This window comes from Orbicella faveolata, unplaced genomic scaffold (assembly GCF_042242905.1).
Source record: "Orbicella faveolata isolate gen_17 unplaced genomic scaffold, um_ofav_v1 contig_46, whole genome shotgun sequence".
In the NCBI taxonomy this organism is placed as follows: domain Eukaryota; kingdom Metazoa; phylum Cnidaria; class Anthozoa; order Scleractinia; family Merulinidae; genus Orbicella; species Orbicella faveolata.
The window spans coordinates 31,187,501-31,199,650 of record NW_028301576.1 but is presented as its reverse complement, the minus strand read 5'-3'; the positions used below and the strand labels follow the sequence as shown (position 1 = coordinate 31,199,650).

Below are 12,150 nucleotides of genomic sequence, written 5' to 3'. Positions count from 1 at the left end.
TGCTGGAATATTAAGTTACTACCGAAGGTACATTAAGAACTTTGCCAGAATTGCAAAACCAATTTATGATCTCTTAACTAGCACTGGGAAGGATGGTCAACCACCCTCAAAGACACCAACCTGCTGGGGTAGGGAACAGCAACTCGCCCTTCAAGAGTTAGTGAGACAGCTCAGTCATCCACCTGTTATGGCTTACCCAGATTTCTCAAAACCATTCACTGTACACACTGATGCAAGTAAAGACAGTCTTGGAGCAGTGTTGTACCAAAACCAGGATGGGGTCATGAGAGTAATTGCTTATGCTTCATGAGCGCTGTCACCAGCTGAAAAGAAGTACCACCTTCATGCAGGCAAGCTTGAGTTTCTGGCTCTAAAATGGGCAGTGACTGACCATTTCCGTGATTACCTTTATTACTCTCCAAAGTTTACTGTTTTCATGGATAACAACCCCTTGACATACATTCTAACATCAGCAAAGCTCAATGCCACAGGTTTGCGATGGGTTAATGAATTGGCCGATTTCCACTTTGAAATCAAGTATCGACCAGGAAAAGCCAATGCGGATGCTGACACCCTGTCCCGAATGCCAATCAGCTTTGAGAATTATATGGAAAGTTGTTCAGAAGTAGCTAGTCAAGATGTTCTGGATGCTGTCACTTCCTCAATCCACGAAACTAACACTGTTCAGACCACTTGGTTGTCATCACTTACAGCAGTGCCTGATATCTTAAAGGAAGAGTGTGTTAACATTCCAACTATGTCACCTAGTGAACTTATCGCAGCTCAACAAGATCCCACAATCGGTCGTGTTTTGCACTTTATGCAAGTTGGAAGCCGTCCAACCTATCAGGAGAGACAGAAAGAGTCAGCTATTGTACGACAGCTCTTACATGAATGGAACAAACTGTTCATTGCTGAAGATGGAATTCTTTGCCACAAATCTGTATCTAGAGACTGAATGGTCTTACCCAAGAAATACCACAAAAAGGTGTATGAAGAACTACATGAAAACATGGGGCACCTGGGTGCAGACAGAGTAGTGGAACTAGCTAGAGAATGTTTCTATTGGCCATTTATGAGGGCAGACATTACCCATTATGTCACGAAAGTGTGCCATTGCCTAAAGCGACGAAAAGCTGCGCTCATGTTAATGCACCACTTCAACCTATTGTTTCTACAGCACCTTTCCAACTTGTTTCCATGGATTTTGTTCATCTTGAACCAAGCTCGGGCGGATGCCAGTATATATTGGTGATCATGGATCACTACACCAGATTTGCTCAAGCGTATGCTACCCGTGATAAGTCTGCGAAGACTGCTGCTGATAAATTATATAATGACTTTATCGTGAGGTTTGGATTCCCAGAAACCATCCATCATGACCAGGGTGGAGAATTCGAAAACAAGCTCTTCTACAACCTTGAGAAACTCAGTGGGATTAAACATTCACGGACAACACCATATCACCCGCAGGGTAATGGGCAGGTCGAAAGGTTCAACAGGACGCTTTTATCCATGCTGAGAGCCTTACCGGAGAAACAGAAATCCCGCTGGCGTGACCATCTCAGTAAGGTAGTTCATGTATACAACTGTACCTGTCATAACTCTACTGGATTTTCACCTTTCTATCTACTGTTTGGTAGAAAGCCGAGACTACCTATTGACTTAATGTTTGGCTTGAAACCTCCAGAGGGATTTTCTACATATCCTGAATATGTCAGAAATTGGCGACGAACAATGAAAGAAGCTTATGATTTGGCCTCTGCCCATGCAAAGAAAAGTGCAGACGTGGGGAAACAAGAGTATGACAAGAAAGTCAGACACACTGTGCTGTGTGAAGGAGATCGTGTTCTTGTACGAAACATGACTGAGCATGGTGGCCCGGGAAAGCTACGACCTTACTGGGAGCAAGAAATCTATCTGGTAACTCAAGAGGAAGGATATGCCAGTTTATGAAGTAAAGCCGGAGAGTGGAAATGGAAGGTCAAAAGTTCTCCATCGCAACATGCTATTACCATGTTCTTACTTGCCAGTTGAGACCCCACTTAAGTCATCAAAGAGTCACCGCACAGTATCTAGGAGGGCCAACAGACAGCAGGCTTCACAAGAAGAGACAACAGGAACTACTGATGAGGACATTCTTAGCCTCACACCTGATAAGCTCCAAGAAATCAATGTGAGGATCATTGTGGCATTGTTCCAAAGTCACATGTAGTTGAAGAGGACATTGACCCTTGTCAAGTTGATAGCCCAGACTCAGAGGGAGAAGAAGACCCAGAGCAACCAGTTGGTACAGTAGATGATGAGGCTGCAGATAGCTTACCCCTTAGACAGTCACAACGTATGAGCAGACCACCTCTTAGGATGACCTATGATGTAATGGGACAACCCTCCTTTCAAACCAGTTCTACAGCAGGAGTTCAAGGCGTCACAGTATTGTACCCACAGCAGGTGTGGCAACCTGTCACAGTATCATGGATGCTACAACCTGTTCTGCAGCCCTATAGCTATTTTGCAACTTTTCCAGTATCATCACAGCCAATGTACCCTGTGCCTATGTGGTGTTACTAGCAGGCCCTTAGAAATTAACGTGAGAAGAAAGGAACTGATTTGCACCTATTGAGGCTACGTTCATCCTAGATAAGACTGTTAAATGTTTCCTTTTGGTATTGTATAATTTTTTACAATGTTTTGTTTGTGTGTGGAGGTTCAATCTCCTTTCATTAAGAGAATTTTTTTCTCTATCTCGGAATATTCTTTGTACAAGGAAGTCAAATCGTGTTATAGATAAAGGCGTTAGGTATTGGAAAGTAATACTGCCGCAAAGACAGAACAGTGACATCTGAGTGCAACATACGCTGTTTTTCTGGCCCGATCAACCAGAATACTTTTGTTCACCCCAGGATGAGATACAAGAGTACAAAGAACTGTTATGTGAGATAACCTAGAAGAGACTATTGTCTATTCGTTCATGTTGACGACATCTTTTTTCAGAGAGGGAGAAATGTAGAGAACTGGAACTAGTTATAGAACGATAGGGGACTGGCACTAGAAAAAGAAGAATGTAATCCAAGATGGCGTGAAACGCTACGAGTGCGTATTAAAAAGTTAGATGCTCTGTGTAATTTGTCATTTGTTGGGCATGTGGACTAACACCCAGACTGTTGTCACGTCTACCAACTAGACGATAAAGTGCATCGCGGTGGCAATCCTCGTGCCCCAGAACACGTGTGCGGACAGGGCGAGTGACGCATCTGTGGCAAACAGGTCATTCTGTCCAGTCACCAATGCCTCATCCAATGCATCCCCGAAGAGGAAGACCAACCCAAAACCAAGAGGGTCCATCGTGACCAGGTCAATGGTCGTCCGTTCAGTGAACCCTCGGTGGGCGATCCCAATCGTCATGTCCGGGTAGACAAAGATCCTCCTCTCCAGGTCTACGCAGATTATGAAGCCACCCTGGACCAGGAGGGAGTGCAATCACCCATCCTCCTCTGCGCCAAGACAGACGAAGAGGACCAAGAAGTTTCCTTTTACGGACCCGACTGCACCACCCAATTCTTCTACTGGCTAGAAGAAATATCCATGGACCAAGACGGCGACGATCGCAACGTCATTGTCATCTTCCACACCCTCAAGGCCTACGACGGCATGTTTCTCCTTGACTACTGTTATCATCATCACCGAGAAGTCACTGACCAGATCACCCTCGGTACCAAAATCCTCACCTTCAAGATGGATTGCCTCACCCTCAAGGACTCGCTCTGCTTTCTTCCCATGCCACTGGTCAACTTTCCTGCCACCTTCGGCATCCAAGAATTGACCAAGGGTTTCTTCCCTCATCTCTTCAACACCCTAGAAAACCAAGAGTACTGGGGACCAAGGCCACCAGCCTCCACCTATGATCCAGACGGTATGTCTGCCAAGAAAAAATCCGAATTCAAGCGCTGGTATGCCGACAAGGTCCACAATAACTACATCTTCCATCTCAAAAGGGACATGGAGGCTTACTGCATCAGCGGCGTCAAGCTCCTCAAAGCGGGCTGCCAGAAATTCCGACAGCAATTCAAGCAAAAGGCCGGCTTTGACCCCATGGAAAAATGCTACACGGTCGCCTCTTTGTGCAACTGGTTCTGGTGCAAGAAACTACTCACTCCCAACACCATTGTCTCCAAACTTCCTTGCGGCTGGCAGGGGGCTCGATCTAACCAGTCCGCCAAGGCCTTCAAGTGGCTAGCATGGGAGGAACACCTTCTTCGTCGTGATATCATGAGCCTCGTGCAGACCACATTCGTCATGCCAGCAATGGTGGCAAGCAACAAGTGGCAAACGTCCTGGTGGGCGGTTACGATCCTACCTGCCAAACCGTGTACAAGTTCTACGGCTGTCTGTGGCATGGATGCCCTCGTCATTCCTGTGATTGGGACTGATACAGCAATCTCAATCCCGATTGCACGCTTCAAGAAATGTACGAGCACACGCTCAAGAAACATGCCCTTCTCAAGCACCACGGCTACCATCTCAAGATCATGTGGGAGTGCAATTGGGATCGGGAGGTCAAGACAAACGAGGCCCTCCAACGATTCTTGGCCACCTACAAGAAAGTGGACCCCCTAGAACCGTGCAATGCCATCTTCGGTGGCAGAATCAATGCTGTGCGTCTTCATCGTACTGTTGACCAGAGCCAGGGTGAACAAATACGTGGACATGACTTCCCTGTACCTGTGGGTCAACAAGACTGGCAAATACCCCATAGGACATCCCGAGATCCTCACCGACCAAGACATCCACCACTACTTCAGCATGGCCTACATCGACATCCTTCCACCTCCACACCTTTACCATCCCGTGCTACCGCATCGCCAGGCTGGTAAACTCACCTTTCCTCTGTGCCACTCCGGCATTGAAGAACAAATGCTGCTTCCTCAGTGGGACAAATCGTGGCAGAGCTCGCACACGGAGACTCAGCACGCCTTATGCGGAACTTGGTGCATGCCCGAAATTCAAGAAGCCATTCAACAGGGGCACATCGTCCTGCACATTCACGAGGTGTGGCATTTTCCTCCAAAGCAAAGATGCAAGGGTCTCTTTGCCAACTACATCAACACCTGGCTAAAAATCAAACAAGAATTCGTCAGGTACCCCAGCTGGTGCCTCACCCCCGACGACAAATTACGCTACATGCGCCAATACAAAGAAAGAGAAGGCATTTCCCTTGACACCGCCATGATCCAGAAAAATCCTGGCCGGAAACCCACGGCCAAACACATGCTCAAATCCTTCTGGGGCAAGTTCGGAGAAAACCTCCACAAGAAACACACTGAAACCGCCACATCGCCAGGTCAACTCTGGTTTGGTATCCAACAGTTTTCACGACATCCGAGCCATCCGGATCTGCTCCGACGACGTCCTCAAAATGGATTACGTAGACCTGCGCGAGAACCAAATCGATAACGGACACGTCAACATCTTCATGGCCGCTTTCACCACCTGCTGGGCCTGTCTCAAGCTCTATTCCTATCTCGACCAACTGAAGCAACAAGTGCTGTACTTCGACACCGATTCAGTCGTCTACTCCCGCAAACCCAGTCAAGCCGACATTCCCCTAGGCAACTACTTGGGTGACATGACCAACGAGCTAGACGTGGACAATTACATTGTCGACTTCACTTCAGCCAGACCCAAAAATTACGGCTATAAGACCAAACTCGGCAAAGTCTGCTGCAAAGTGCGAGGGTTAACTCTCAATGTACGCAGTTCCCAACAACTCAACTATGACGTCATGAGAGAAAACCTACTGGAAGAGTTGACCAATCAGCTCGACCAACGAAGGAACATTCCCGTGTCAACCCCTACTTCTTCACTCGTAATCCCGCCAGCAAACAGATCCAAGTGGGACCCCGCACCAAACAGTACGGACTGGTCTTTGATAAACGTGTCGTCGATCGCCAGACCTTCCAGTCCTACCCTTATGGTTACCAGTGGAAGCGACCGAATTAGACGATGCCGACATGGCCAACGTGGAGGCCCTGATGGAGCTGTCGTAGTTCTGCGGTGAACTGACACCTGATCAATATTTAAAAGATTTGGACCATTTACATTTGTTACTTTATAATAAACAAAATTTATTCACATTTGATCCGAAGCCCACCTGATCAACGGACAATGATCCAAAGTTTCTCAAATGTAAAAAACATTTTACACATTTGGACTGTTTACATTTATTACTTTATAATAGACAAAATTTATTCACATTGGATATTACGTTTCAGTGTCAATTGAGCCTTTTTAGCGCACGCACAGAATCCTAACCGCACCATTTTTTGCACGCAACAGATCTACTCACAAAATCAACCTGACCTTGGCATGCGAACACACACCATTTTTGCGCGAGAGATCTACCCTGAGATCTACCCCCAACATCAACCACGCCATTTTTTCGCTGCTCATTAGGCCTTTTAAATCACCATCATACAATCGCTGATGACAACGGTCCTTATTTGGACAACACTGGAGGTGTGACATGATAAAATTTTTCAAACCACGCCCACCTTTTAATTCGTCACCAAATGCTGCAATCTGATTGGTCGAGAGCTTGCCACATCATTTTTTCCTGGCTCCTGATTGGCTACTGACCCTATACGCATCGTACACTACTGTCAACCCACCCTCCCCCGACACCTCCTTACACGCACACAAGTTAAGGTTAGGCTTAGGGTTAGAAGTGATTTTCAAGGGTTTTTTGACACCACCACCATTTCACTTCCCTGCACCACCTGTGACATCATTGTGATGTCATCATTTCTCTAACTTTTATTGGTGGTCATTTTGAATAAATTAAAAGGCGGACACATTTAGCTAATTTGGCAGCTATCCTACAACTGTATTTCTTCAGCAATGAGGGTACATGTATAAACATATATTTATGCCACTTGAAATGGGTTTATGGGGAACAACAGCGAGTTTATCCAAAAGAATTAAGGCTGACAACACACGTCTTTTCAAGCAATAATGGACACTAAATGTGTGTAATTGTAATTGCAATGGCTGATGATAAATTAATGGTGATAATGATAATTTCCTTTATAGATTTTATCACCAGTGTTGTTAGTACTCAGGGAGCCCCCAACCATTGTCTAAGAGCTACTGAAACAAAGCCACAAGAGCCAAACACCCTAACAGAAGGTCTCGAGGTAGCTGCCAAGGTGTATGGTAGTAGTGATGGAGCTGACAAAAATAGGTTCCATACTAGTGTTAGAAGAGGAAAAGTGTGGGAGGACACTTTTGAAATTTGTGATATTTGTAAGTCTGATTTCAATTTACTACTGAACGTCTGATTTACTGGGGAGGAAGCTGTGGACCTGGGTGGTCAAAAAAGATAATTCTTTAGTCTTCTCTTCCAAGGTTTAGGGCAACAGAGAATTGTCATAGGTAGTTTTCCATGTTTAACTTTTTCCCGTGATATTTTGGCCTATAATAGAAAGGAGTATGAATTATGTGGGGTTTTAGTAACTTTGAGCTTGCGGAATGGATGTAGTGGGTCCCACGATTTTTGTCCATCTCTAGGACAGTACATTTCGCATGAAGACAAGCAGTTTTGTAAGTTTGAAATCAGGGAAATTCCTGACGCAGACATAAGGTGCAAGTGTGAAGAAATCGAAGGAACATCTAAAGAAAAGGATTTCAGGGAAAAAGTGTTAGTTCTACAAGAACGATTTGATGCAGGCTTCAACAAAGCCTCTGTTTCCTTTGGTGATAGGAAAAAACTTCTGTAAACCATAGCTTATGACTATGTTATTAATACTTGCCATGATTAACTACTACAGTTTAAAGAGGGTCTTTCATTTGGAGGGGTTCTAGGTGTTCTTAAGAGATTTCTTTAGAGGCTTTTAAAGAATTAACAGACAGTAAAGAGGCTATCATCACCCCTGAAGAGTTTGATGGCTTGTTTGAAGCAAATCTTTCTACCCAGGGTTCAAATCTAAGGATGGCAGAAGAAGACATCTTGTATAACTGGGAAAATTTTATTACCAATGTGTTCAGGTGAAAGGTTTCCCAAACTAGTATCACAATTGATGATGATACATTTCAGGAGACTCAGAGTACTGAAGTGATTACTCTTAATGATGTAATAATGTTTACCACAGGGTCATATCAAGTACCATTTATGAGATTAGAGTGTAAGGTAGAAATTGAATTTGAGCATGAACCCCAAGAGGGTTACAGCAAACACTTGTGGACCAGTTCTAACTTTTCAAGTGTCACCTTGATACAGCTGTGATTTGGAAACATTCTGAAAGAGACAACAGCCACATAGGTGTAAATAACAGTCGTTCAATCACAGTGTTACAACCGTATGCATAACTTTTTGTGTGTTTATTATCCAATGCTTTAACACTGGATCAGTTTACCTGTGTCATAAATTATGTAATTATGACGTCACAAGGTGTGCGATGTACGAAGATTGAGGTTCAACGACAGGAAACAGCTATGGTTTCAAAGGACCTCCATGGCAGAGAGAGCCAGAAGACACATGACCTCCACAACTCGGAACATCAATCCACGAAGAGTATGAGAGCTCACAAATGGCAGTTACAATTATGGCAGATATTGAAGAGAATCTTAACATACTGAACATCATTGACTTAACGAAATACAGCACTCTAATACGTGTAGTCAGAGTCACTGCCCTTCTTGTCCTCTTTGCAAGAAAGTGGAAAACACTTGAAGTGTATTATGATAACATCCGCACCACAAAAGAAAGGCTGGAAGCAAGAAATTTGTTACTAAAAGCAACTCAACAAATAACTTACAAACAAGAAATATCATACCTAAAGAACAGTGATAAATTCAAAGAACCTGCCATCGTACGACAAGTCAACTGTTATCTTGACGATGAAGACTTACTTCACTGTTGTGGAAGGTTACAGTACACAGATCTGCCCCATGATACAAAGTTTCCCATCCTCATGCCAAAAGATAATTACTTGACTACACTCATCGTCCAATCTATGCACAAGATGATTATGCATGGTGGAGATTGTGAAAAATCAACTCACATCAGACAAACATATTGGATACCGCAAGGTCGACAATTGGTTAAAAGAATCATCTCCAAGTGTGTAACATGCAGAAAAATCCAAGGACCACCATTTTGATCTGTACCCACACTACCTTTACCGAAATCAAGAGTTCTACAATAACAGGCCTTTCAATTTACAGGCATCGATTACACAGGTTCTCTTTATGTTCACGACCAAGGAAATCACACTTCATCTAAAGTTTATATTTGTCTATTCACTTGTGTTGCAGTATGAGCCTTACACCTCGAGTTAGTGGAAGATCAGACAACCCAGGCCTTTCTTAGGGCATTCAGAAGATTTATCAGTCGACAAGGAGTTCCTGAATGTATCATTTCTGACAATGCAAAAACCTTCAAAGCTGGAGCTCAAGAACTCCAAGCAATGAAAACCCAAGTCCTCAAGCCAAATGCATCACTACAGTTCCTTGCCAACCATAACATCACATAGAAATTCATAACAGAATGAGCATCGTGGTGGGGAGGATTCTACGAAAGACTTGTTGGACTAGTGAAAAGATGTCTCAAAAAAACTATAGGCAAAGGCTATCTGAACATGATTGAACTAAACACAATACTCATTGAGGTAAAGGCAGTGTTAAACAGCCGTCCCTTGACATATCCTTATGTGGATATTAACAATGCCTCTCCTTTGACCCCATCACATTTCTTACGTGGACACCGTCTTCTGACATTACCAGACACAACAGTTAGCAACAAAGAATTAGATCCAGACTATATCCCAACTGATATTTCAACAAAAGAGCTAACGAAGGGAGCAAAATGTCATGAGATAGTGATACAGGCCTTCTGGACACGATGGCAAAAGGAATATCTGGCAAGTCTGCATGAATAGAATTCATTTTATTGTATTTTATTGTTGTTTTGTTACATATTTCACTGAAAAGCCCCTTGGGACGTGGAATAAATTTATGTATGTATGTAATATAACTCTTACTAAAAGAAAGCATCAACAAGACAACAGTTGCTATAGAAGACATTGTTCTCATACATGAAAATGTACCACGTAATCAGTAGAAAATAGGTGTTGTTACTGATTTATACAAAGGGAAAGACGGATTAGTCAGATCTGTATCTTTAAGAATAAGTTCTGGTGGTGAACTATTAAGACCGATAGAGAAGCTTTATCCATTGGAAGTGTAGAGCAAGAACAATGCACAAGGTATTGAAAAGGAAGATAAAGAAGCTATAGCTGATAAACAACATCCCCCAAAATGACTTGCCGCTCAGAAGGCAATTCATAGAATCCGGGAGCAATCAGAAATGAATACTTGATATGAATGATATCAGAATCGTTACGATACTTTTCTTAAACATTTATCCTTTGCTAATCATTCCATACTATTTCTTATCTAATCTGCCCAGGAGAGTGTCATAAATTATATAATTATGACGTCACAATGTGCACAATGTACTTCTGAGATTTACACAATAAAGAAAACAGGTGTCTTGACCATCGTGATACTATGTCATTACAATAGTTGTAACGACCTGTCACAATTGCAGAAGTTCATGACCGGATCCTTTTGGACACAAATGTACAGGCACATATGTAAAGATCTATCCCATACCCTTCATCATGGGCAAGTGGGTTAACATGCTTTGACAAGTCATCAACCCTGTGTGATAATGGATTTGCAATGTCTGGCACAACAAGTTCTTCATTTTAATCTCCTTGTGGCAGTGGTCCTTCCCAGTCTATTCCATATTGACTCCAGTCCTGGTAAATGGAAAGTTTATAATCAAAAATTATTCTATGAGGATGTGTTGGATACGACATGATAGATAGATTGTTGGCTATAATCATTTAAAAGCCAACAAGCACAAGTAGAATTATAATTGATTGTTTTACAGTCATACCTCTGGTAAGTGACCACCCATAACTTCAAGTCTAGGTGATCGTTTACGGGTAATGGTTGCATTAAAAATGCCCCTAAAATGTAAATTTGACATATCCTCTTGAACTGCATTATCCAATGATCCACTTTATAATGATAATAGATATTACGCTTGAATAGGTGAAAACTACATGGCATGACATATTTCTTCGAGTGTTGAAAAACATTTCACATGCAAGCACAGCAAACAAGTGAAATATTGTTCAAAACGAGAAGAGAAATTTTGTATCTCCTAAGCGACCATGTGATGTTCTATTTATTAAATTTAAACACTTCACTTTTACTGCAAAACATGAATGGATTTATTATGTAGCCATAGCAACGGTGATCTTTTCAGATGTGACGATAACATGTTATTTTCATGTGTGAAGATATCATCTGTTTGCCTAGAAGCTCACCTGGTATTTCATTGGTGTTTACATGATAATATTAATGACTGAATTATTACATCAATTATTCAGGGTTTGTGCACATCAGGAACCTGCAAAGTCTTCAAATTTTAAACATTCAGAGTATTTATTTGTTTAATTGTTTATTTATTTTATTTTACAGTATTCACCTGAAATAATTGTTTTTGCAACTCTCTTGCAGCACAATCAGCTCCTTGCTGCTTGTAAGAGTCCACTGATCCAAAGCTGGTTCAGCTTCCTATTTCCTGCTGTTGTTATTGGGTGATTGTTCCATGATCCTGTAAAATTCTTAAGATGTGCATTTATTCATGGTTTGTAAATGTAATGTAAACAGAACATGTAGATGTTATCAGACAAGTCCAAATAGCCAGATACCTCTAGGTTCTGAGAAACAGAGAAATAAATGTAGACAGGATATAAATACATCTCTCCAGAAGCGTTCAATCCTTTGATTGTGTACACTAGGCCCAGTTATGTAGCTGCCCCTATCTGGTCCTCTGGATGGGTGATTGAACATATACCAGGCAACTTCCACATTCTCAACACCATGGCCACCTCTTATCCTTAAGGGAAGCCCATGAGCAGCAACCGCTTGTAAAAAAATGTGCAAGCACAGTCTCTGCTTTGTTATTTCCACTGCATGACAAATACATTATTTTCCTTGAATAACTATCAACACATCCATGTACAAAGAATCTCCACCTACAATTAAAAATAGAATGGTGCATCAATAATTCATTGA

At 42.5% G+C, this 12,150-nt stretch overlaps 1 pseudogene; it reads left to right on the top strand.

The window, feature by feature from the left end:
• The first annotated feature begins 1,780 nt into the window (after positions 1 to 1,780).
• Positions 1,781 to 2,659, top strand: LOC149099700 (uncharacterized; annotated as a pseudogene).
• Positions 2,660 to 12,150: the final 9,491 nt, after the last annotated feature.